Below are 24,137 nucleotides of genomic sequence, written 5' to 3'. Positions count from 1 at the left end.
TCAACTTCCTGAATGGACCAAAATGTGCAGCAGGTCAAGCTTTCTATTTAGAGGTTTTAAAAGTATAGCATAACATTGTGTGACAAAAAAATATATAGCTGATTTGTGGCAGACAGGCTGGTTTTGTCACTATGACAAGACACCTGCACTTGCAGCCATATCAGTGCACCAGTTTTTGGGAAAAATAACCCCAGCATGCTTTTCTTGCCCCACACACCTGGCCTTGTTTTATGTGACTTCATTTTGTTTCCTTGAATGAAGTGGGAATGAAAGGACAGCGATTTGATGACTTAGAAGGGGTGCAATAAAAACAAGGGAGATGCTGTCAGCCATCCAAACAGATAAGTTTGAAAAATGTTTCCAAGAATAGAATAGCAATTTTGACAAATGTTTTAAGTGTAATCGAGAGAACTTTAAAGGTGATAAGGTTGTTTAAAAAAAATTAAAAGAAGTAGCTTTGAAAAAAATCCCTTTTTGGGGGGCGGGGGGAAATAGGTGCTACAGATGAAAATTATTGCCCAGTGAAGAAAGCATAAATACAATATGGGTATTTTTTGTTTATTTCTTCTATTAGACAACCAAATCATGAATAACAGTTGTTTATAATTAATTACAAGGGAGAAAGATGAGGCTTTCTATCTCGGCTTAATCTGTTCTTCAGAAAAATGACTAAACAGAATCTTCAATATATAGAACAATGTCATTTATATCACATGCATGTTAAATTGACATGGCGCTTCCAGAGGTTCAGGCGGGTTCATTAAAGAACATTGCTGATGCCACACAGAACTTGACTGGAAGCAGAGAATACCAGAGGAGATTGCCTTTTACTTTGGACTGTCTAAAGGCACGTGACTGTGTGGATCCTAACAAACTATGGAAAACCTTGAGGAGAATGGAAATTCCAGAACACTTCATTGTGCTGCTGGAAAACCTACACATGAAACAAGAGGGAGCAGTGTCAGCAGAACAAGCGAATAGTGCACGGTATCAACTCAGGATAGGTGTACAACCGGGTAACAGCCTCTCACCATAGTATTTAATCTGTGTTCTGAACAAAAGGATTTATTGAAGAAGAACGTGGTATCGGGATGGGAAGAAACGCCTTCACAATCTTGTGTGCTGAAAGTGAGGGGAATTTGAAGCCTTTGCTGATGAAACTTAAGGGTTGCAGCTGTCAGTATGGAGTACAAATCGGCATAAAGAAAACTGTGACTTTCACAACAGGATCAATTGTTGTAGCTGTTATTCTGGCTCATAGAGACCCTATGCATGGCACAACCAAACAATCCCCAAGCCCACGTCATCTTCACAATGGTTCCAAAGCTTCATCCCTTGTTGCAGCCACTGTGTCAATCCATTTATTTGAAGGCCTCTTTCTCTTGTGCTGCCCTTTACGATTTTTTAAAGATCATTTTATTGGGGCTCTTACAACTGTTGTTACAATCCATATCTAAATTGTATCAGACATATTAGTACACATATTGTCATTGTTTTTTTATAGACATTTACTTTCTATTGAGCCTGTGCGGTCACCTCCTCTTCCCCCTTCCCCTCGTGGCCTCTTGATAGATTATAATAGATTATAGATTATTTTTATTTTCATATCTCACACCGAGTGGTGTCTCCCTTCCCCTCTGGTTTCTGTTGTTCTTCTCCCTTGAGGGGGGTGTGCAGTTATGTCCCATTCATTGCCATCGGTACCCCCTTCCTTCACACCTCTCCCCACCTTCCCTCTACCCTTTTGGCATTGCTTTTCCCATTTCTGTTCCTGGGTCTGTGCATCATGGGCTTTATCTCTTACCTATACCTGTGTACATACTCCAGTCCAGTGCAGAGTCGGAAGAAGCTCTGGGGCCATGATAGTGGGGGGTGAAGAAGCCTCAAGGAGCCAGAGGTGTATTGCATGATGCAATCCATCGGGGCTCTACTGCACCCTGATTGACACACCCCTTCCTTGTGACTCCTCCGGTGGAGTATGCTGATTACATACAGATGGGCTATGGGTCTCTGCTCTGAACACTTTCATTCTCACCAACACGTGTTTGTTTGTTTGTTGTTTGTTATGAATCTTCTGATGCCTGTTACCCAGTCCTGATTACATCTCATGATCACCTCAAAGTTGCTGTGCTTCTTCCATATGGGCTTGTTGCTTCACTGTTGGATGGCTGTTTGTTTAATTTCAAGCCTTTAAGAACCCAGACACTATATCTTTTAATAGCTGGGCACCATCTGCTATCTTCACCACACCTGTTTATGCACTCATTTTGTCTTCAGCTATTGTGTCAGGGTGGGCGGTGGGAGGGTGAGCATCACAAAATGCCATTTTGTTGCAACAAACTGTTCTTGTATTGAGGGAGGGTATGAGCCCAAAGCCCGTTTGCAGTCTCGGTGTGTTGCCTTATAAATACACGTACATAGGCCAATGCTTCTATTTTTATGGATTAGTGTATTTATATTAGTACACGCCTCTATTAATACTTCCATCTATAGCTTTGCTTCCTAGAGCTTTCCTCTATTTCCTTTTGTCTCCTCCTGCCCCAACATCACATTACCCCTTCTTCCACCTCTTAGTATTTCCTCTCAGCTAGATTGGTGCTGTTCTAAAACCCCCAAGATCTCTACAACCTCCTAGATGTTGGTTTTAATTCCCTGGTTGTTCCCCTGTCTGGCGTTGTTTGTTCAACACACCCTTCCCCCACCACCTTCTCCCCCCAAGACCCTCCAGGGCCATTGACCCCAATGCTTTCTCCCAGAGATTACTTCCCATGTCTGTCTTATGGGGACACAGGGTGGGGAGATAATGTGACCTGAATCCCCCATGCAGGACCAACAAAGAAGAAGGGAGTATAACAGATCAGTAATCAGAGCAAAGCCAATTCACAAAGCCCCTAAAGAACCTCCAAATTAGACTTCGGGCCAGGAGGGGCAGCCACCAGAACTCCCCCAGGATCAGGGGGAGAGTTTCATAAAGGTCAGTGGACAGATTTGGAGCGATGTATGCTTGTCTTTTCCCCCTTTCATTTTTCAATCTTTCGTTCCCGTATTATTTGGACTAGTACATTGCTGGTGTACCCTTTAACTTACTAAACATAGTGTTCTTTTCTGGGGGCTGGAATAAATAACATTATGACACATGGAGAAAAGATTAAAGTTGTCAAAGATTTCATTTTGCTTGGAGTCACAGTCCATGTTCATGAAAGCAGCACTCAAGAGTCAGTGACATTTTGCATTAGGGAAATCTGGAGCACAAGATCCTTTAAAGTGTTGAAAAGCAAGGGTATTTATTTGAGGACTAAGTTGCATCTGAGCCATAATATGTGCTTTCAATGACCGTGTGTGCCTGTGAAAGTTGAACGTCGGATACGGAAGACAGAAGGAAAGCAGATGCATTTGAACAGAGGTGTTACTGAAGACTATTGAAATTACCACGGACTGGCAAAAAAACAAGCCATGGAACTTAGAAGAAGTACAACTAGAATGCTGCTTGGAGAGAAAGCTGGTGAGATTTCCCTCTACATAGTTTAGCTATGTTGTCTGGAGAGACCAGCCTCTGGAGAAGGACAGTGTGCTTGGTAATGTGGAGGGACACGGAGAAAGAGTAACAAGGCCCTTAACAAAGTGGATTCCCACAGCACCTGAAGCAAAGAAGAACAATTGGGAGGACAGTGCAGAACCAGGTGGTTGATTCTGTTACCACCGTGTTGCTATGACTTGAAGGCACCTATCAAGAACAAAAATAGCACTCGGGTCACTTGTTTGAAGATAGTAGCAAAGACCTATTCCAGAGTGACAAAATGGCCTGGGGCCCACGTCTCCTTCCTTATGAAAGAGAGAAGGAGGATCCAGCCCACGCCCTGCCACCACTCTGCCTCCTAAGCTCCTCTGCTCTTTCTCAACGGTCTCCGTTCACTAGCCTCTTATGGCCTGTGCTTTCTCTCCCACGTTAAGGAGAGATCTCACATATGCTTTGCTGGTGATTGTTCTTTCTTAACTATCGTGGAATTGATATTGCATTCCTATTTCTGAGATGCTGCTTAGATACCCAGAAGATGGAAAAATTAATCAGTCCCCGAGTCAGTCCTCTGTAGCTTATGCATATGCAACTATCTAGTCACTATGTAGGAGTTACAAAAAGTATGAATGGGAGAACCATAACGAGCAATTTCACTTCACCGCACTGCTTATAATTTTAAAAAGAAGAAATAAAACACAAACATATCACAAATGCATAATTATTTCAGCATGTACAAGCAAGAGATTTCAGCTTTATCTTATAACACATATGAGTATGTAAGTTCCCCTGATTTTTATGTGAAACTATGTTAAAAAATTACTCTTTTTTTTTAATCTGGTGAAATAAAGATTTCAATGTTTTTTTATTACCATGCATTTCATTTTTAACCATTCCATTTGAGATTCCCAAGTGTGATACGTGATAAATCATCTTTGAGTATTCTTTGGGGACCCCATAAAACTTACTCTTTATATTTTTCCATGAGTTCCAGGATGGTGGTAGCTCCACATGGTATTCTTCAAAAAGTGGAATCCTACCAAGATCACATCTGTTCCACACTTTTTCTCTTTGTTTTGAAGTCACTACAGATAAAATATTTGAAAATTAATTAGAGTTCACAATATCGCTTTAACAGCATTATGCATTTTGTATATTGAAGCTCTTATTTAAAGGTATCATTCAAATGTACATGCAATATTTACATTTTAATTTTGTCTTCTCTTGTACACATAAACATTAACTGTGGTTTAAAACTCACTCTCCTCTAATAGCAATGAGAACCTAATAGAAAGGAAATTAGGACAAATTGTTAGACTGGCACGTTTACTTTGGCACATCAGTATGTAACTACACTAAAGTATAAAATGTTTATAAAGAATATTTAAGTAACACATTAAGTTTCAGTAGCTCACATTATAGAATTATTTTTCCTATACTTCTTTTATATCTTATGTTGTATTCAAATAGTATAAAAACCATACACAAATGAAACTCACTGCCATCAAGTTGATTCTGATGCATAAAAGCCTAAAACTTAGTACAAGTTATAAAAAGTAAATGAGGCTTCAAAAACTTCTGTAAAAATTCCATTTCCTTTAATTCCATTTTCTCACAAACGTTTTGAACCTCCCTTTTAATTATTTCATACAAGCAAAAGTTGCCAATATACTCCATGGAATTCCAGTAAAATTTCCTTAAAATGATAAGTTAATTATCCACAAGGAAAACTAAATATAGTAGATGGGACTATTTGAAGTCATATTAGCTTTGGGAAACTGCTACAGCCTCATTGATTTTGCTATACATTTAGTGTTTAGCTCATAATTGATTAATTTGGTTTATTGTCCACCTGTAGAAGTTAGGAATCGATGTATTTGGTATTAAAATCATTTTCAGAAAAAGAAGCTAGCTAGGTGTTCAGTAAATATGTGAAGAACGGGTTCAAAGGTTATTGAGTATGAAATCCCTCAAGTGAAAGTGGGAAGCACAAAATGGATTCCTCTTACCTTTGCATTCTGACTTACACTGACCTTGGTAGAAATTATCCTAGGTCAACATCGCCAACTTTATCACAAGGAGAGCTGGTGATGGAGTGGTGCTGTTGGGGCTGCGAACAGCAAGGCCACAGCTTGAAAGCTCTGTGGGAGGAAGAGGAGCCCTTCCGCTCCCTGAAGTCCTGTCTCAGAAGTCTCATGGGGCCGTTAGTGCTCTCTGTTCTACAGTGTTACTCTTAGGACGCACTGACATGTCCGCGGCGGACTTGGTTTGTACACTTCCACGTTTGTTAACTGCTTCAAGCTGAGCTATTTCAAACTGCTGCTGTTGGTTTCAAATGAAGAAGAAAGACTTGGCTCTCCACCCCAGAGGAAGAAGCTGCTGCCGCCTGATGCAGGACTCCGAGGCATTTTCAAATGTCGAACTGGTACGCCTCTACAAGGTAAATGGTTTCCAGCTTACATCGTCAAACTAACAGTTACACTGTAAAGTTCCTCTGTCACAGGGTTCACAAAGCTCAACTACCCTTGACCTTAGGCAACAAACATTGTCAGATGATGATGGTCTAATGAAAGGAAGCTGAACCTTTTTGGAAATTGTCTGTGCTCAGAGGATGGGAACTTCGTGTGAAAAGGCCCACAGACTGTGACTGAGGAGAAAGCAGAATCTCTGAGTAGAATCCATCATGGTGGTGTGAGTCAGGTAGGGGCTGTAGGAATGGGGCCTTCAGGAACTTCATTTGCTGATTAAGTATAATTCAAGGAAAAGAGAAATACCTGCAAAATTCTGCTAATGATCGGAAGTTGGAATGTGCAAAGTATGAATTTAGGAAAATTAGAGGTTGTCCTAAGTGACGTGTATGGCATAAAGATCACGCTCCCAGGCATTCTAGAGCTGGAATGTTCTGGCCTTTGTCTGCATCTGAAAATCATGAGATGGACTGGGCCAGGAGTAACACAATCAAGAGGAATGACGTGGAATTTTCTGCAAGAAATGGTCTTGCTAAATCCATCTTAAAATATACTATTGGTTTCAATATGATTATATCTATCTGCTTCAATGAAATCTAATCTATACAACTATTATTCAACTTTATGTACCAACCAAAAAGCTAGTGATGAAGAAATTGAAGGATTCTACCAAATAATGTAGTTAAAATCGACCAAACATGGAATCAAAATATATTGATAGCTATTGACAAATGAATTGCAAAAATTGGAAACAAAGAGGAAAGAAGAATAGTTTGAAAATATGGATTTGGTGATAAAAATGAAGGTAAAATTGCATGATAGAATTTTGAAAAACTGGTTAGTTGTTCAGAGGAAACACATTTTTATCAACAACACAAAAGGAGATTATACACATGGAATTTCTCCAGATGAAATGCATAGACATTAAATTGACTATATTTGTGAGAAGAGATGCTAGAGAAATTCCACATCAGCTACAAAACCATGAAAGGGACACAATATGGCACAGACCGTCAAAAGCTCATGCGTAATTTCAGATTAGTCTGAAGAAAGGGAAAACAAGTCCTTGAGCACCAAAATACAACCTGGAGTCGATTTCACCTGAATTTCAAGAACATTTTAAGAACAGATTTGATGCATTGAATATTAATTACAGACGACCTGATGAGCTCTGGGTGAATATCAAGGACATCGTGATGAATAACACAGAAGTCACTAAGAGAACATGAAAGAAAGAAGCAAAGTGCCTGTCACAACAAAAGACTGAAACTTGCTTTAAGTCACAGAGCAGCTAAAGAAAATGGAAAAGATGATGAAGTCAAATAACTGAATAGAAAAACTTAAAGGCAGCTCAAGAAAACACAGCCAATATTATAATGAAATGGGAAAAGACCAAGATTTTAAAAACCAAAATAGAAGACTATCCTCAACAAATTTGAAACTCAAAAAAGAAATATTTCAAGATTTGAGTTGCTCTCTTGAACGAGTCTATGAACAAAATGCAGGAATCATCAAAAGCAAATGGTGCACAGAGTCACTCTACCAAAAAGAACTAATCAACATCGCACCATTTCAAGAGGTAGAGTGTGAACAAGAACCAATGGTGTTAAATCAGTAAGTTAAAGACACACTTAAAGCATTAACCATAAACAAGGTTCCAGATATTGATGGAACACCAATTGAAAAATTTCAACAAGCTTATGAAACACTGGAAGCACTCACTAGTCTATGCTTAGAAATTTGGAAAATTGCTACTTGACCAACTGACTAGAAGAGTATTTGTGCCAATTCTAAAGAAAGATAATGCTCCAATTATAGAACAGTATCGTTGATATTACATGCAAGTAAAATTTTGCTTAAGGTTATCCTACAAAGTTTGCAGCAATGCAGTAAGTGGGAGCTGTCAGAGGTTCAAGCTGGATTCAGAAGAGGATGTGGATATCATTGCTGACATCAGATGGATCTTGCCTGAAAAAAAAGACACCAGGAAGCTGTTTACTGGTGTTTTTTGACTACATAGTGACAATTTGCATTTTTTCCATCTTCTCTTGATACCTACATCATTAAATATTTTCCTATAGAGTCTTTCAAAATTGCAACTTGAGGCTTGATTGTTTTCTTGAGTTCTTTCATTTTCAAATATACTAAATGCATTCCTCCCATTTGGTTTTCTAATTGAAAGTCCTTGCATGTTTTGATGTAATATTTGGCTTTGTCTTCTCAAGCTTCCCTTTGAAATTTTGCTTTCAGAGCCCTCACTTCATCCTTTCTTGCATTTGCTTTAGCTAATCTGAGATTGAAAGTAAGTCTTAAAGTATTTTCTGACATCCATTTTGATCTTTTCTCCTTTCTTGTCTTTCTAATGACCTTACTTTCTTCATGAATGATGGTCTTAATAACCACAGCTTCATGAGGTCTCCTGTCATTAGTGTTCAATGTGTCAAATCTGTCTTTGATATACCTCAAAAGTCAGGTGGGATTGACTCAAGGTCATATTTTGACTCTCATGTACTTGTTTTAATTTTCTCCAGTTTCTCCTGAAATTACATATGAACACAATTAATTGTTTGTTCAACAATTGACTTCTGGTCTCCTTTTAGCTCTTGAAAGTAAGCTTCTCCATTTTGTGTTCCTTTATGCAGTCAATAAATTTCTCTGTATTCCATCTCAGGAAGTCCACATGTATATTCACCTTTTGTGTTGTTGATAAAAGGTTTTTGTTATGAAAAAGTCACTTGTGCTATACAATGTCATACAATCCCCAACCTTATTTCTATCACCAGGTTCCTATTTTTCCAACTATTGTTCATTCCTCTTTGTTTCCAACTTTTGCATCGCAATTGCCAATAGCTATCAATGCATCTTGATTTGCATGTTTGATTAATTTTCAGCCTTGCTGATACAATTTGTCAATTTCTCCATCACTCACTTTTGTGGTTGCTGCATGAAGTTGGATAATAGTTGTATTCATGGGATTTCCTTGAAGGTGGATAGATTAATCCTATCACAAACAACATTGTGTTCTATGATGGATTTAGCAAGACCTTTACTGGTAATGAACGCCAGGCCATTCCTCTTGCTTGTGCTATTCCCACCACAGTGAGCCATCTGAATTTTCATTCAAAATGGTCACTGTCCACCAAATTCCACTCAATAATGCCTCCGTATTCAAGTTCATGCATGCCACTTCATTTTGACCACTTCCTATGTTCTTAAATGCTCAGTTTGCATATTACATGTTCTTATTGTTAGATTTTTTTCAGCAGCTGTTTCTCCTGATCTTGTCTCTTTCCCCATCAACAAATGAGCGTTTGGAAGACTCCCTTCCCATGGACTTTTGCCAAGTCACATTATCATGATTGACTACACTCTAAGAAATCATCACATTTTGAGTGCCTTCGGATGAGTGGCCTATCCTCTGGTAGTAGCCCTAACAATGTTCTGCCTACTTTGTTTAGGCTTTTAGATTTGTAATGTTATAATTAATTAAGTTATAAATATATTTCTAAATATGCTTATATTTTGAAATTTTAAAAAATCATACCCTCCAGACTTAATAAAGCAATTCAATACCTTTCTCATTTTTTATGGATGCAGTCACACCTTAACCTGAAGAATTTTTATGGCAAATTATATTTTGTTTTTTATAATTTTTATTTAGTTTGTTAAACAGTTACTTTGACAGATAATAAATAACTTTTTCCAGCACTATATTTTACTAAACTTATTAATTCCTATTTTCTTTCAGGCTAAACTATGGATCTATATAACACCAATTATTTTCCAGGTAACTCAACTCAAGTATATTTAAAGGAAATTTCATTATGCTGATTTACTGTGAAATATAAGCTTACATTTAAATTTAACAGTTAGAAAACGAAATTCCTTTATGTAGACCTTTTTCTTTTCCATTCTCATCTCCAAATACATATAGAGATTGAAATTCTAAGTTCCCACTAATGGTTTTATAACTCTTAAAAACAAGTGTGAGGACTATGCAGGACCAGTCGGTGTTTTGTCCTGCTGTACACAGGTTGATGATGAGTTAAAACCAATGCAAAAGCAACTAACAAGAACAAGCTCTTAGAATAATTAGAAATATCAGTAACTCATTTCTACTTGACATCTTTTATTTATCGGTGGGAAAATGAGTTGGGCTTGAATTTGAAAGTTGGTTGTTCAAACCCACCAACCCCTCTGCAGAAGAGAGGTAAGTTTGGCTGGTTATATAAGAAATTACAACCTCCAGAACTGTAAGGAGAAATGCAACTCTGTTCACGGAATCACCATGAGTCAGACTTGACTTGGTCATTATGGGTTTTATTTTGTTTACATTTTGTTTTTAATGGACATTTAATCAAATTTAGGTATATTTAGTGATATAAATTCAAAGTTGATGAAACTAAATATTCTATATTGTATATCATTCATTATATTACAATTAACATCAATATATGTATACAGATAAATGTATATCCTTAAATCTTCCATGCTAAAGCTTTTATAGCACTATAAGTTATGATTTAAGATATTATTACTAGTTAATCTATGCTGATGTGTTACAAGCCGCTCAGTGGGCTCTGATAAATAGCCACACTCTGTGCAGTAGAAGAAAATGTTCCCAGTCCTGTGACATTCTCACAATGGTTTTTCCTCTCAAGTTCATCATGGCAGCCACAGCGTCAGTCCATCTTCTTGCTTGTCTCCTCCTTCACAGACTCTCTATTAAGCATGCTGTCTTCTCTAAGGTATAGTCTCTCCTGATAACACATTCAAAACACAGGAGACCAAACTTCACATCCTTGCTAGGAGAATGCTGGCTATATTTATCCCAAGACAGATCTGTTTGTTCCTTTAAAAATGCATAGAACTTTTAATATTTAAATGTCTTATCAGCACCATAATTCAAATACATCAATTCTTCTCTGGTCATAATTTTTCAATATATAACATTCACATGTACTTGAGGCTACTGATGGTTCCTCAGATGAACTTTAGTCCCCAAAGCAACATCCCTGCTTTCCAACTCTTTAAAGATGTGTGTGCAGTAGATGATAGATGCAGTGTCATTCGGTATCCTGACTGCTGCTCCCATGAGTATTGACTGTGGAGCCAAACCAGGTTAAATCCTAGAAAACTTAAACTTTTTTTTTTCTTTACTTAGCATGATGTGAACTACTGACACGTTTGTGGGGATTATAATAGTCTATATAAAGTTGCAATGTATATTGAAGGCTGTAATCTTCCATCTTTTTCAGCAAGTGCTTAAAGTTTTCTTCACTTTCCACCAGAACGTGTGTGCTGTCTGCATACCACACACATCCTCCACACACGATGCCACATTCTTCTCCAGGTAAGGCAGCTTCTCCGATGATTTGCCAGTATACGGAGTGAATAAGTGTGCTGAAGGGATACAAGCCTAACACACACACCTTCCCTGATTTTAACCCAGGCAGTGTTCCCTTGTTCTGTTACACAATTGCCTTTTGATCCATGTGCATGTTCCACATGAGAAGAATGATGTGTTTTGAAATTCCCATTCTCCTCAAGGCTATCCATAGTTTTGTTATAACTCACACAGTTGACTGCTTGATTAGTGAACAACCCTATCAGAGGGATGAGGGAAAATGATAAGAAAAACAACTCAGCAGAAAAGCAAACAGGTGGTGGTGGTTGGGGGTGGGGGTGGGCATAATATATGTTGGTTGGTAGGGAAAGTTGGAGGACTGGCCTCCAGTTAGTGAGAAAATGACTGAAAATTCTTTGGGGGATGCTAGTGGTGAGAAATGGCTTTGAGAGTTTGCACCAAATGGGCCATATTGATCTGAGTCTCTGGTTGAATCCTTTGGATTCAGGTCAGGTGCCAAGGAATGATGGGAGACTGAATCCTGATCTTCAAGGTGCACAGCATGCTCCAGAGGATGCATCAGCGAGATCCCATGCAAAAACAATAATGTGTGAACCGAACTCTACCTCAGACACACTTGTAACCTGAGGACTTAAGTCAGAGAATCCCTGGTGTCTGAGGAAGCAGAAGACAGCTGCACCAAGATTGCTGAACTGTTGGTAAGAGGAGAAACATGGTCTTGCTAAACATTCTTTTATATTTTGTTTTTGTTTGTTCTATTAGGGTGTCTCCCAGAGGTGTTATTTAATTGAGATCACCCCATTGGATTTGTGTTATATGTTTTTCTTAGTTTAGGGTGAGGGTAAATGAAACCCAGGATTTAGGACCCAACGGGGACCACAAAAAGAACAAGGTTTTGGTGGGGGGGGGGTAGCATAGGAGGGGTAAGAGGGTAAAAGGGAAATTATGTCAAGGAGGCCAGGAAGAAAATTATATCTGGGACTGATTGTGGGAGCAAATATGCAATGCTGCTTGACATGATTGAACTAATATATATATATATATATATATATATATATATATATATATATATATATATATATATATACCTAATTAATTACTAGTTAAAACACATAGATCCAGGACCTAAATTCTAGGTCCAATTTAACAACAATTCGTTAGTACATCAGAGCCTTGCTCAATATTACCCCTAAGGATGTGAACCCGGCTAATATGGCGCAATAGCCAAATGTGGCAAAGAAATTAGATGATGCCAACTATCAGAGAAAATAGCATCTGGGGTCTTAAAGGCTTTTCTCAAAAACAAAATAAAACAACAACAACAAGAAATAGCCATTGAAGTGAGATGCCAATTAATTCCACATGGAGGAAGCACACCTTCATTAGTCACTGAAGGATTGTAAAACATATAATCAAAAGTCAAAGGTGGAATTAGTATCAGAACCTACATTTTTAGAATTAGGTTTACAGAAGACTAAGTTTGAAAGTGGGACCCCAAGATTCATTTGTGGGCACTACATGGGAATTTAGCCTCGATGAGCTCCCTCTGTCCACAATTGAGGGATGGCAGGAAAGTGCTTCCTAAACAGAGTGAATTAGAGAGAGGAGTATAGAAGATCAAAGGCGTAAATCTGACTTGAGTAGTTTAAACCTGTAGGTTAAGATCCCCCTCTGATGAGCACTGGAAATTTCCTGTTGGGCTCTTTGACTTCATCTTTTTTTCCATTTGCTTAGCTACTTTTTGATTGAGAGCAAGTATCACAGTCTATTTGGCATTCACTTTGGTCTCTGTTTTTGTTTTGATTTCATCTTTTTAATGACCTATTTAGTTTTTCATAAATGATGTTCCTGATGTCAACCCACAGTTCATCAAGTTTTCTATCATTAATGTTCATTTAGATAAATTTGTTCTTGAAATGTTCTTAAAAAGTCAGGTAGGATATACCCAAGATTATAGTGTGGCTCCCTTGTACTTGATTCATTTTCTTCAGATTACACCTGAATTTACACACGAGCATTTGGTGGACTGTCCCACAGTCAGCCCATTGCCTCATTTGAGCTGCTGATATTGACCTCCTGCCTGGACTCTCCCCCAGACATGGGCAATTTTATTTGTGTGTTCCCTTAGGAGAAGCCCATGCATACAGTTGAGTTCTGTGTTGTTACTAAAAGGTCTTTGAAATTAAGTTATTTGTCTTGAAAAACTTTACCCTGTGATCTTATTTTGCTTCCATCTAGTGCCATATTATTTTTTGTTTCTAATTTTTGCATTATAATCTCTAATAACTATTAATGCATGTGTATTTCATGGTGATCAATTTAAGACAAAGAAACTTAAAATTCTTCAACTTTTACATCACTAGCTGTAATGATTTTTGCACAGATTTCAATAATAGTTGTATTGATTTCAATTGTTTGTGTTTGGAGAGATATCCTATTATAGGCAGCACTGGACTTCAAAATAAGATATGGCTAACTATCTGCATATATATATAATTAAAAATAATGCCGTATAACAATAACATTAAGAGTTCCTGGGGGGAAGGGAGAGGGAGGGGATAAAAAGGAGCTGATCTCAAAGAGTTCAAGAAAAAGGAAATGTTTTGAAACTGATGGTAGTAGCAATTGGACAATTAGGCTTGATCCACTTGAATTATGAATGTTATGATATCTGTAAGAGTTCCCAATAAAATGATTAATAATAAAAATGATACATCCTGAACTGTCCTTTTTTGATGACGAATTTGATCCTGTTCCTCTTTATTTGGTCATCGCTGATGTAGTCAACCAGATGACTGTGTAATTCATATGGCTGAGAGCAGTCCATTCCAGTTCACTAATGCTTGGGATATGAACCCTTGTGTGACTCATTTCATTTTTGATGACTTCTCATGTTCTTAGGTTCATAGTTTTACATTCCAATTATTAATGGATATTTGCAATTGTTTCTTCTCCTTTTGAAGCCTGCCCCATCTGCAAATTAAAGTTCCTTGTCGGTGGATTCTACTTTGAGAAAGCAGCTGCGTGAGTGCCTTCCCCCCTGAGCGACTCCTCTTCTGGCAGCTTGCCCTACAGTTGTTCTAATGCTGTTCACAAGCTTTTTAGTATCTGATCATTTTCCCTTGTGTCCAATTCCTCGAAAATTTGCAGCCCACTCATTTTTTTTGTAGCTTCTTAATCTAGAAGCTCTGCTGAGACTTGTTCACTTGGTAACCCTGCAATTATTTGAAAGATCAGTGATAAAGCTTCTAGAATCATAGCAATATGCAAGCCACCACAGTTCAAAAATGGACAGACAAATCATATTATTGTATAGTAACTTTATTTTTATTTATTTTTGAGTAGTCCCAATGAGTAGTGCTATAGTGTAAGGCCAGGTTGTCTAGAGAAACAGAACAAGTGACACTCAGATAGGTATGAGGAAGAACTTCATATGAAGAAGACATCCCATTGAGGGAGAAAGGCGGAACAGATTACAAGGATCTACATATACCTCCTCCTTGGGGGCAGACAGCAGAGAAGTGAGTTAAGGGAACATTGGATGGTGTAAGATATGAAAAAATAATAATAATTTATAAATTATCAAGGGTTCATGGGGAAGGGGGAGTGGGGAGGGAGGGGAAAAATGAGGAGCTGATACCAAGGGCTTAGGTGGAAAGCAAATGTTTTGAGAATGATGACAGAAACATGTGCAAGTGTGTTTGACACAGTAGATGTATGAATGGATTGTGATAAGAGTTTAACAAGCCCCCAATAAAATGATTTTTAAAAAAAGAAGAAGAAGAAGAAGACATGCAGGTCAGTTCAACTCAAGTCCCTAGTTCAAATGCTCACTGACAGTCTCTTCAGACTCAAGTAGCTGCAGGCCAATGACACAGAAAAATGAAGCAAGAATCAGGGTGATCACATGAGGATGCAGAGTATTATTTCATGTATTTTTGTTGCTGATAATCACAGGAAATATTGTTCTGTTAATTAATTTGAAAACCATGAAACATTATATGACAGTTTCAAACAAAAAATGATACATGTGCACAAAATTCTCTGTAATTTAGCAGCCCAACAGGGCAAGGTAAAACTGCCCGTGGTGAGTTTCTGAGCTTTAAACTCTTAAGCAGGGAGGCAGCCAGGTCTTACTCCTGCAGAGCTCTGACTGGTTGTTCTGAACTGCTGATCTGGTGGTTGTGCGACCGAGTTGAAACTAATTCGCCACCAGGGCTCTACAATACTGAATTCGGGGGAAAAAACTCGCGGTCATGCAGTCGTTCCGACTCACAGTGACTGTGGGTTTCTGAGACTGTCACTCTTTGCAGTCGTAGAAAGCCTAGCCTTTCTCTGGTGGAGCGACCTCTGGTTTAGTGCTGAGGACCTTGACGTTGACAGCCCAGCTCATAACAGCTACACCACCAGAGCTCCTACATTGACTTACTCTAGTAGAGATAAATGCAATCTTCAAAGTAAGATCCCAGCATCTCCCAGGTTTCTAACTCATAGTATCTTCATGATTATACAATAAACTAATTAACCAGTTAAAATTATTTAATGAAGCATACCTTTAAACAGATTCAATAGTATTTATTATGTCTAGAATACTAAAGCCCCAATTATAAAGTACTTACTTGCTTCCTTAGAATCACAGTTTAAATTATCTGTAGAAAAAATAAAGGAATATAAATTTGTCACCACTTTCCAAGTAATTCTTTTTAATACTAAAGTTTTAGGGCTCTTGGAATAAAGCTAGTGTGGATTCTTATGCTCTTAATTGAAAATGTACTGATCTTTCTGTTTTATCAGTCCTACAAACAACATTCTGAGGTTCAATGTTTCTGAATGCAGTCTTAGATTATTCTTATCACCATATTGTAAATCTAGAGTGTATGAGATTAACCGTGTATAAACAAGCCCCTGGAATAGCGTAGCACCTATAAGCCTAGTTTTTTTGGTTTTGCTTCTGTTATTCTACCCCATCCCATTGTGTAATTACTACTGATTATCACATTAAAGTTCATTGGGATGGTATTAACAATATAATATTTGTGTCTAGGCTTTTCCACTGTAAAATTCTAGTTATTCAAATTTAGCTTACATATTATTTTTGAAAAAGGAATTAAAGATTAACTGCTGGCTTATTTGATATACTTTAGATCCGTGCTTGTATAGAAAGCTATGTTACGTCCAGCATATGACTTTCTCTTAAACACCGGTGATAACTAATATCAGTTCCGAGTGTATCATCCCAGTGCATGCCATGGTTCTCACAGGCTAAGGCACAAATATTTTAGGTCTTTGTTGGAATTTCCCGTTATCACACTCCCTTTCTTCTGTCTTCAGGGCAAAACTGTTGGTTGAGATTGCAGTCTTGTTGGCAGCCCATCTTGTTGCGAGGAGAATTGGTGAATTTGAATTCTAATTAAACCACAACAAGGATTTCTTTATTTTGAAACAGAAACAGATTTTTTATTAAACATTTCACATAGGTTGATATTAAAATGACTATATTTTAAAATAATTTTTAAGCAGTTGATTTCCTTTGGACTTGGATTTCAAATTTTTCACTCAGACAATTTACAACTTGGTCATATATGATCGCATGCTTGTGATCCTAATGACAGTCACGGGAAGTGGCCTGTGTGAGATGCGGGTCCCTTTGAGTAATGCTTCTTAGTTAACAAAAACCACAAGAGAGTAGCTTCAATATTATAAAATGTATTTCCATATAGTTTAATTCATTTAGAAACAAAACATTTTAATTAAATATGTTTTTATATGCTTATTATTTTTTTTAAACTAAGAAGGATAATAACATACTTTATTCAAGCACCTACCTGGAATTCTCTTCCGAATAAAACTTTATTAGTGTGTACCCATGAATTTTAAAATATTATGAATATTACAGATAATTCAAACAAATTACTTTTAAATTGTAATATTTTCAACAGGTTTTAGAGCTTGTTTCTAAAGTTGAGATTTTGAAGTATGTGTTAATGGGTGTAAATTTATTCACCTCACAACTCAACTTGAATTTATACATTCCAAGTGTAGATGATCCTTGAAAGAAACAAACAATATTGGGCTTTTATGAAGAAATGTTGAAAATCTTCTTGCATATATCAGTGATGATTGGCTAGTCATCAGGCTCTTACTAGTATAATTTTAATTTCAAAGTAGACTAATAGGAATTGACTGATGTCTGCCTGTGCACCTTCTTAAGTGATAATGAGTATAGAATTACTCGTCAGTGGAGGCTTATGTCATAAGCTGACTGTCTAAATGATGAATATATAATGAAATTAAACAGAACTGAGACAGATGGTCCAAGCTTTTGATAAATGTGCATATCTTCATAATAAGATAACAAGTCCATTGCCTGGAAGATCAATTGGGATATAATAACTTTGAAAATGAAATCATTTTATTGCTTGGCACTTATGAGACATGGTAAGAGGAAATTCCATTTTAATTTATTTAAAATATTGCTTATTGTCTACCAGACAACTTGCTTAAAAATGGAAAATCAGATATTGTCATGTTTCTTCTTATATCAAAACAATTCTATTTATTTCATAGACTTTAGAAAAAAAACGTTAATTTAATTTTGTATAGCTTAATTGCACAACCTCACATAATAAAGGAATAAATATAATATTTAAGATGTTCTAAGTGAATTCTTGAATCCTCATTTTAAAAATCTAAATGCATTTTAAAAGTGGCAGATCAGTATACTTTTTTATTATGAGAAGATATTTGCATGTTTAGAAGATTAATATCAATATGTTAATGATAAATTCCTATTTTAAAATTACGTATTAAAATGAATTGAATTCCAATATTTATCAACATGGGGAGTCTATGATTCCCAATATAATGTAGTTATCCTCCTTTTGGGTATCTCGGGGAATTATCCTATGTGTTGCAATTCCTTACTTGTATGATGTAAATGAGGCAGGATTAGAGACAATTATGTTTATGAGACAAAATTCAATTTAAAGGATTAGGATGTGAATTTTGAATCAATCTCTTTTGTGGCCAAAAGGGGAAGGAATTGGTGAGTAAGCCTCAGGGAATCTACAACCACCAAGAAAGAGGTGCCAGGGTACTTTGGATCCAATTTTACTGTGCTAGGGACCTCTTGGAACCAGAGGAAGATGGATTCCAAGACACACGAAGTCTCCAGGAAAGGTTGGGCCCTACCAATGCTGAAAATAAATGAGAGATTTCCTCCTGGCATGAGCTTGCAGAGGAGAGCTGTCCCCTATAGCTGGAGTCCTGGGTGTGGACTTCCAGCATATTACATTGGGAGTGAATAGATTTACGTTTCTTATAGCTCTTCAATTTTAGTATTTATCTTATGGTAACACTAGTTAATTAAGACATACACACACTATTGGGTTTTTGGTTGTCTTTTTTGTCGCTTTGTTTTGCTATGTCTTGTTCTTTTGTGCTTATTATTTTCTCTGCAGGTCTATCTAGATAAGATAGGCTGAATGAACCGTCTTGAGGAGAAAACAATGGGACTTGTAGTTCCCATGGGACATGGGAGAGGGGGAGCTGGGGAAAAGGAGGTGGCGTAGACCATCCCAGGGATAACAGAACAATAAGTGATCCAAAATCAGTGGCAAGGAGGGAGTAAGAGGCATGGTAGGAATTGATCCAGGGAAATGTAAATGAGAGAAATTACAGAAATCCAAATGAAGGCTGGACATGATAGTGGGACAAGAGGAAAGTAAAAGGAAATAGAGGAAATAACTAGGAGGCAAAGGGAATTTATAGAGGTCTAAATACAGGTATGTACATATGTAAATATACTTTTATATGATGATGGGAAATAGATTTATGTGCATATATTTATAGGTTTAGTATTAAGGTAGCAGATGGACATTGGGCCTATATTCAAGTACTCCCTCAATGCAAGAACACTTTGTTCTATTAAATTGGCATTCCATGATGCTCACCTTCCCGACACGATTGGGAAGACAAATATGTGCATAAGGAAATGTGGTGAAGAAAGCTGATAGTACCTGGTTATCAAAAGATATAATGTCTAGGGCCTTCAGGACTTGAAGGTAGACAAGCAGCCATCTAGCTCAGAAGCAACAAAGCCCACATGGAAGAAGCACACCAGCTGTGTGACCATGAATTGTCGAAGTGATCAGGTATCAAGCATCAAAGAACAAAAAAAATATCATATCATAGTGAAGGAGGGGGAGTGCAGACTGGGGATCCAAAACCCATCTGTAAGGCAACTGGGCATCTCCTTACAGAAGGGTTGCACGGAGGAGACGAGCCCGTCAGGGTGCAGGGTAGCGACAATGAAACATATAACTTTCCTCTAGTTCCTAAATGCTTCCTACCCCCCACCATGATGACCCCAAGTCTACCTTATAAATCTGGCCAGACCAGATAATGTACACTGATACAGATAGGAACAGGAAACAAAGGTTATCCAGGACAGATGATCCCTTCAGGATCAGTGGTGAGAGTGGCGATACTGGGAGGGGGGAGGAAAGGTGGGGTAGAAAGGGGGACCGATTACAAGCATCTACATATAACCTCCTCCTTGGGGGACAGAAACCAGAAAAGTGGGCGAAGGGAGACATCGGAGAGTGTCAGATATGACAAAGTAATACTAATTTATAAAATATCAAGGATTCATGAGGGTGGGTGGAGCAGGAAGGGAGGGGGTAAATGAGGAGCTGATACCAAGGGCTTAAGTAGAAAGCAAATGTTTTGAGAATGACAAGGGCAACAAATGTACAAATGTGCTTGCCATACAATGGATATATGTATGGATTGTGATAAGAGTTGTAAGAGGGCCCAATAAAATTATTTATTAATTAAAAAAAACCTTGATAAGTGATAGATAACCCTTTAAGCAACTAGTATGTTCAAAGGACTGCACATCACTGTTCAATAGTATAAACTGAATGGATAGAATGCTGCAGCTATGAAGAAGTTTAACTCAAATGCGTGAAAAGGATCAGATTATTTGTATCAGAAGGAAAGAAATTTAGAACTCGAATGAACATTTAACTGAATTGTAGATTTTATGTTGACTAACTTTGCTTTTCAGAGCAGTGCATATCTCCTGTATTGTCTTTTAGCTTTGTTAGCTATAAGAATAAATCTGAGTTTTACCTAAAGAAAAACACAAACAAGAAGTAATAAAATGAAACTTTATTAAAATGTTTTCTTAAAACAATGCATTGAAAATATTTACTAAAGAATCCCACATACCATCTGCCTTCTAATTGATTCTAATAGTGACAATATATATAATATAATCATATAAATGAGCAGATAACCTACCTTTTTTTTCACAAAAAGTGGCTCGTGAATTTGAACTACCGACTTTTCAGCTAGCAGCCCACTGCCTAATTCACAGTACTAGCACACGATCCTAATGTATTACTTGAGCAGTCACTTTGGCTCGTATTTTAATAATGTGTTTAATATATAAATTAATGAGAATTATTTTAATATATAAATCCAATGTGAATTAGCTAATGATTTTATAGGCTTTGATACATCAGTATAAACAGAATGAAAATACATATAACAAAATTGGCAATATAATCTCCCTAAAAGTTTACAAATTTTTTATACAAATAAAAATGAAGAAAGTACCCAACACAGCATTTAATTTATAATTTTTATTTTAATGTTAATTTTATGTTTAATGTTAAATTGGCACTGGAATGACCCATTAAACACTGAATGGTTGGATTCACTCCCAAGTTAATGTATGATTGATGGAATAAATACATAATTCTTATAATATTTACAGATTGTTAAAATACATAAAGGAACAGTGTTGATTCAGTAGTTCAGCACTTAGCTGAACACCTAAATAATGGCTTTATCCACCCGGCAGATTCTCTGTGGGATACAGATGAGGTCGTTGGCTTCTGCAGTGATAAGGGTTTGTAGCACTGAGACACCATCTCGGCTGGCTGCAAAGTCACTCTGACTCACAATAGACTCCGTGGCAATGCTTGGTTGTTCTTTCTGTTGTTTTCTCCTAAAATACTTTAAGAAGTTGTACACGTCTCATCAGAAAAGTCTTACAAATCTTTATTTCAATTGTTCTTAGGAAATTAATTTATTTTGTAGGTATTATTAGATATACTTTAAAATATAGACTTTAGAGTTGGGACAGAGGAAACAAGAAGCTGCTGCGGGCCGTGCAGGGGTCATAAGCGGGGCTCCCCGTGTCAACCAATGGGCCCGTGCTGGGTGTTCGGGAGCAGGTCCGCAGTTCCTCCAAACTACCTCTCCCAGCCTCGCCTCACATACAAGACAGCACCAGTGATCTTGTAGCTAATGACGTTCCCAGATATGCTGAGGTTGTTTTGACATTGCCAGACGGCATGAAGAGAGGTGAACGGGTGCTGGAAGTGAGCGGTTCTAAAGCATTGCTTCAGGTATATGAGGTACTTCAGGTATAGATGCCCCCCTCCAAAAAAAAACAGTCCTGTGAATTTACTGGCGACCTTCTCTGACCACTAGTATCTCAAGATATGGTTGGTAAGATACTCAATGAATCTGGAAAACCCATTTGACAGACTCCCCATTGTTCTGACTGAAGACTTCCTTGACAGCATGGGTGAGCCAATGATGATCAGTTTTGGGTCTACCCAGAGGATAGGATTCAGACTGGCATTTCAACCATGGATGGCACGAACAGCATTCCAGGGGACACAACATTTCCGTTTTTTCTAATGCTGGCTTACCACTCAATGAGATTTGAAGCCCAAATCTGTCCGCAGGATGGTTTAGTAAGGAATTCCAAAGATGTAGTAGATTAATGTGAAGAAAATTTTCCAATTGTATTTGCCGCTATGGATGTAATCATGGAAACTGCCCAGCCCTTCAAGTTTGACTTCGAAGAAAATGGCTCAATGTACAATGCCTGCCTCTTTTTGAACTTGGCTAATGACCTAACCATTGAGCAAATCATTACCCCTCAATTGGCTCTCAGCACAGCCGCATTCCTTGCCTACCAATATGAGAAGCATATAAGACGTGAGTTTTATGCTTTGAGAGGTCTCAGCAGCAGAGCAATCCCTGGTCAACGAGGTTTCTCAGGTTACGTTACACAGATTTATCCACAATCTATATACTTATTGGGCTGAGTAGAATTAATAATTGGCTCTATTACTCATATCCCAATTCTCACCAGGCCTAATGATGATATCACTCCCCCCATGAGCAACTTGCCTGGAGATATTACAGAAGGACAAATTCACACGGCAGACAGCTGAGCCTCTGTCACCGTCACAGTGAAAGAACCCTGCTGTGGGAGAAGGTATGACCAGGAAGGACCATGCTGACCTGTCTCACCAGCTGAATGCCTGTCTGCTCTGCTTTGGCAGAGATGTGCCAGCCAGGATGCCATAGTTGGAGATGAAGCTCTAACCTCAGATGATCTCCTTTACTTGAAATTTCTGCAAAAGGTTGAGAGGAACTTAATCACTCGGGGCCTTACAACAACTGTACTGTCACTGAAACTGCTCTGAATTGACAGGCAACTGCTCTGAATCTTCCCCAAAGGAAAACTGCAAGGAATCCTTCAGAGCACCCTGAGCGAGTTCAACCCAGGTGACGAGGCAAAGCATTAGCTGCTGCCTCATTGGTGGCTCTGTATTCTTGTGAAATACTGGTTCTTCTACCTTTGTTCCTTTTGCACTACCTCATCGAATGTGTTGGAGTTTACTGTGTTACCCCGTAATAAAAATAACAGCAGGTAAGTAACATTCTGTGCCCTTGTTCCAATGTTCTAAACCGATAATGACTTTAACATACCCCCCTATTTGAAATGCCTGGGTCTTCTGTGCTTCGTTTAAAACAGCTGCAAGCATGGAGGTGAAGTTTTCTTATCGATGTGTGTGTTTGTACATAGTAATGTACAAATTAGTTGCCTAATAATGTCCTCATATTATGGGTCTCCTCGACCTGGTCTTTCAACCTATTCAAGAGTATCACTATGTGATAGTCTAATGCTTTGACCTCCAGGTTCAGGCCACGGCCAGGACTGAAAGGATCTGCCTACAGGAAGAGCTCCAAAGCTTTCCTGAGCGTTTGCTTCTGGATTGTGGTGCTTGTTGCTGCTCTGTCCTTAATGAATAGATGAGCAAAGTAAGTTTTGCTCTCCTTTTGATGTCAGTGTGTGTTGATGTGGGTCTCTTGTGTCTTACATTTATTCCTCTCAGTAACACGGACTCATACAACCTCTGCACACTTGGAATATCTTGCAGTAGATGCCTCATCTGGTGAGCCTGAGCTTCCATGCAGAAGAATCAGCGAATTGAAATCACATCTTGGAAGCATTGGAGTGGAGTAAAAAGAAAGCGATACCTAGTGCATTCATGTTCTGAGTCTGCAGCAGGGGTCTAAGTGTCTGGATTGTTTTTCAGATGCAGAAAGCAGAGTGGGAAGGAGAAAGGTGGCTGCATTGAATGGGTTGATTTAAACTCTGTTAGACAGCATCCTTTGGACATTGCTCCTCTTCCTGATTGCAGGACGTTTCAGGGCAATCTCATGGCACAAATTGTGAATGTGTAATGAGGGGTCCTTTCTCCTGTGGCACTGAGTGACTGTGCAGCTCTGCCACGTCTGCTGTGCGGTGTCTGTGTGTTCTCTGTTACTTGGGCGCAATAGCAACGTCTCAGCTCTGTTAACATTTGCTGGACTGAGCGCCAAGATAGTCCAGACAGCTTCCATATCTATTCAATAATCTTCAATGGCTTTTGAGCACAAGTGCATGGATTTTGTCAACATTTTTGTCCAT

At 38.1% G+C, this 24,137-nt stretch overlaps 1 pseudogene; it reads left to right on the top strand.

Moving 5' to 3' along the window:
• Nucleotides 1-730: 730 nt before the first annotated feature.
• On the top strand, nucleotides 731-22,968 carry LOC142442439 (V-type proton ATPase subunit B, brain isoform pseudogene; annotated as a pseudogene).
• The last annotated feature ends 1,169 nt before the right edge of the window (nucleotides 22,969-24,137 follow it).

The sequence above is a fragment of the Tenrec ecaudatus genome, chromosome 3 (genome assembly GCF_050624435.1).
Source record: "Tenrec ecaudatus isolate mTenEca1 chromosome 3, mTenEca1.hap1, whole genome shotgun sequence".
Classification (NCBI taxonomy): Eukaryota; Metazoa; Chordata; class Mammalia; order Afrosoricida; family Tenrecidae; genus Tenrec; species Tenrec ecaudatus.
The sequence above is the reverse complement of the archived record's forward strand: the minus strand, read 5'-3'. Positions and strand labels throughout refer to the sequence as shown.